This window comes from Delphinapterus leucas, chromosome 8 (assembly GCF_059928025.1).
Source record: "Delphinapterus leucas isolate spDelLeu-1000000601 "Yukka" chromosome 8, BTC_Dleu_Yukka2, whole genome shotgun sequence".
In the NCBI taxonomy this organism is placed as follows: domain Eukaryota; kingdom Metazoa; phylum Chordata; class Mammalia; order Artiodactyla; family Monodontidae; genus Delphinapterus; species Delphinapterus leucas.
Genome location: NC_143136.1, coordinates 24642432 through 24646552, shown reverse-complemented (window position 1 = coordinate 24646552; position 4121 = coordinate 24642432). Strand labels below are relative to the sequence as shown.

At 35.9% G+C, this 4121-nt stretch overlaps 1 pseudogene; it reads left to right on the top strand.

Moving 5' to 3' along the window:
- Positions 1-2501: 2501 nt before the first annotated feature.
- LOC149748521 (large ribosomal subunit protein uL13 pseudogene) lies at positions 2502-3918 on the top strand (annotated as a pseudogene).
- The last annotated feature ends 203 nt before the right edge of the window (positions 3919-4121 follow it).

The following is a 4121-nucleotide window of genomic DNA, read 5'->3' as shown; positions in this document are numbered from 1 at the left end:
ATTTTCCCCCCAGGGGTGGGGGACAACTCAACCAAATTTTACTTGAAATACCCACTAGTCATTCCTACCCCCATGTCTTTGGAGTCAGGGGAAATTTGACTTAAATCCCCACTTCATATCTTTCTTATGAACTCTTAACTTTATGCAACTACTTAACCTCTCTGAATATCAGCTTTCTTTCTGACAGATATAGATGTATATATAGGATCTAGGTAACAATACAGATGTGATGTATTTTTAAAGAGGTCTCTATTGTCAGATATATAAGGATAATTTCTGTAGAAATACCCAGCACAGAGCCTGATACGTGGTAGAAGCCAACGAATATCATTTTAATCTGTTTTCTTTAATCTGTAGGTCCTCCTCATTTCTCTCCTTCCTATAACCAAAGCCCAATAATGTTCCAAGGAAAATAGCCTAAATTTGATTCTCTCTCCAAAATTTTCAAGTCTAAAAAATCTTTTACTTGGTACTTTAATATTTCATTCTGCATATTCCACTATGTCTTAAATATCAGGGTTACCAAATACTAGTTTATTTGAATAGTGGATCATGTACCCTGATTATGACTGACACACACACACACACACACACACACATACATTCTTTATTAGATGATAAATTCTGTAAATCAAATCAGCATATAAACCCTACCAATTATTTTAAGAAAGGGAGAAATAGAACAAACAAGCAAGCCCCTAGTTGGATATAAAAGGTTCCTTGTGAAATGTGTCTCTACATTTTCAGTCTCAACCTGTGCCCACCCCTGAACATGTTTATGCTTTAATCACACTGAATTAATTGTTCACTGTACTTTCCATGGTAATTTCCAGCTTCTTTAAATCTATTATTACAGGTTCCTCTGTCTGGAATATCCTCTTCACCATTCTTCATTTGACTCATTCTTGTTCATCTTCATGACTCATTTCAGAAACCATCTCCCCCCCAAAAAATCTTTCCGACTTCCAGGTTGGGCTAAACGTGCTTCTTTTTCATTTCAGAGCAGCTTTTGCTTACCATTTATCATAAAATACTGAAGGTAGCTATTTTTGCATCTGATTTCTTCACTAGATTCTTTGACATGTTCCTGATATAATTCCTGGGACAGAATTAACCACTCAATAAAGGTGTATTGAATAAAATTAAATAAACTTGTTTTGTAGATTCAGCACTCCGAAATGGAATATTAAAGATAAAGCTTCTTATATAAATCAGTGTGATAATTTTTAAAAGAGCATTAAAAATTATCACCTAAAAAGATTTTTATATAAAAAATACAGTAATGTTTCTCAAGTACTTACCATGAGCCAAATGTTACGTTAACTGCTTTATACACATTTTCCTACATAATCATCGAAACACCCTTGGGAAGAAGTATTTTAAGTATTTTTTCCCATTTTAAAGATGTGGATACTTTTTTAAAAAAATTTATTGGAGTACAATTGCTTTACAATGTTGTGTTAGTTTCTGTTGTGCAACGAAGTGAATCAGCTATATGTATACATATATCCCCTCCCTCTTGTACCTCCCTCCCATCCCACCCCCCATCCCACCCCAGCCCCCCATCCCACCCATCTAGGTCATCACAGAACACCGAGCTGAGCTTCCTGTGCTTTATAGCTCATTCCCACTGATCTCACAGCTAGCAAGTCCCAAACCTGGAACTTGAACTCAGGTTTGTTGACCTAAAGCTCATGGTTTAGTTATTTTACTCTAGAACAGAGACCATTCTCCATGTTACCTTACTGGTTACCCATTCTTAATTGAAAATGGTCTCAGAAAGCACCAAGACAATTAAACTTTATAGTAAAACAAACAAAAATAATAATAATCACTTCTACAGATATAAGACAACAGAACATTTTACTCCAACTAACTTCTCCCTTTATTTAAATTCATGATTGTTCACAGTCAACAGCAACTGTGTAGATTTAATGCACTAAAACTGTTAAAACATGCTTTGCTGCACTGTGATAAAACCTCCTAAAAGAATTACTGACAACACATTTCCTTAAATAAAATGTCCAATTTTTAATATTGTCTAATGGTACTGTCCCCTCCCTCTTAAAACAGAATTTTAATGACTACATTTGCTACGAAGAAAGTTAGAAAGGTGCTCAAAAGCAATGATATCCACATTTATTAAATTTTCACTTTATTGTTAAAATACTACTCTTGTTTACATAATTTTCATCATTACTCAGCTGCATTAGTTTTCATACACACCCATGAAACATTATATACCTACACCAAATCTAGTAATATGTGTTAAAAATCACTGCTACATTTAGAAGTAACCTGAAGCACAAAAAAATAGTAGAAAAGCAACAACATAAGTTGAGTCACCTAAATGTGTTACTGTATATATTTCATGAATATTGGAAGATTAACAGCTTCCCATATAACTTTCCCAGGCTGCTGCCGAAGATGGCAGAGGGGCAGGTCCTGGTGCTCAATGGCCGAGGCCATCTCCTGGGCCGCCTGGGCGGAAAGGTGGTGGTTATGCATTTGTGAGGGCATCAGCATTTCTGGCAATTTCTACAGAAGCAAGTTAAAGTACCTGGTCTTCCTCTGCAAGCGGATGCAGCCCCTACCACTTCCGAGCCCCCAGCCACATCTTCTGGCGGACAGTGCGAGGCATGCTGCCCCACAGGACCAAGCGAGGCCAGGCCGCTCGGGACCGCCTCAAGGTGTTTGATGGGATCCCGCTACCCTATGACAAGAAACAGCGGATGGTGGTTCCTGCCGCCCTCAAGGTTGTGCATCTGAAGCCTGTGAGGAAGTTTGCCTACCTAGGGCGGCTGGCTCGTGAGGTTGGCTGGAAGTACCAGGCAGTAACAGCCACCCTGGAGGAGAAGACAAAGGAGAAGGCCAAGATCCACTACCGGAAAAAGAAGCAGCTCCTGAGGCTACGGAAGCAGGCCGAAAAGAACAGAGAGAAGAAAACTGACAAATTCACAGAGGTCCTCAAGACCCATGGATTCCTAGTCTGAGCGCAATAAAACTGTTTATTCTTAAAAAAAAAAAAAAAAAAAAAAGCTTCCAGTATAGGGGACAAAAACTGTGGAAATATTTTTTAAACGAGTATATATTTTATTTCAAGATATATTTAGTAAACATTCATTTATTTATATACTGGAAAATATAAAATGATAAAAAAGAACTGCAACTTCAGAAGTATGAAAATTTTAGCCTATACAAAGGAGAAGAAAATAAATGCTTTTGAATATATGTGTGACTAAGGCAAATAACTTCTCTCTCTGTGTCTTAAATTTATTTTCTGTAAAATAAAATACCTGGAAAAAATTATCATTTTAAGAATTCTACATCCAGCCAACAATTCCAAATCTCATATATATTACAAACAGAGCAAACATTAAAATGCATTTAACATGGTAATCTGCAATCTCAGTAGTGTGATGAATTTACATGTGTTTGTTTATAAAATCACCCAGAGCTTCTGAGTATCTGAAGTGTTGTTGTTATTGATGTTCTTTTGTGGATGGCAAGTATATTAAATCCTACAGCCCTGACTTTCTTACTGATTGAAATAAACTAGTTGTGGAGCCAGGGCCAAATATCCTTGGTCTTTGTACATCAGGCTGTCTGTTCCCACTGCTGTGCAATGTCTGTTAGGTGTTGGACAAATGAATGGCTAGGCAGAATGTACAAATAAGTACAACGGACTGAATCCCATTGAAGTATGTTTGCATGATTTCCATAAATTTCAGTGTGACATAAGTCTAAGCAGAGGCTTTAATTTCAGGCCCAAAATCACTGCAAATTTTTCTATATTCTCTGTGTAACATCTGTTGAAAATCTTAGAATAACTAGGAATCACAGTTAAAAATCAAAATTACCAAATCATTTAAATTTTTCATTGAGAATGAATTTAAAGCTCTTAGTTTTAGATTGTTCTATAACATATGATTTATTTTTTCTTTATTAAACATTTCAATGTTCACAATTAATTTTTTTTTTTTTTTAAGAAAGAGTAGAGTACAATGTGAAGAAAATGATATTCTCAGGTCTTGAATTAGAAAAGCTTAAACACATATTGCCATCCTGGTCCAAAAACTGTATTTGTTCTCAATGCATCATTATGTTCAATTAATAATTTT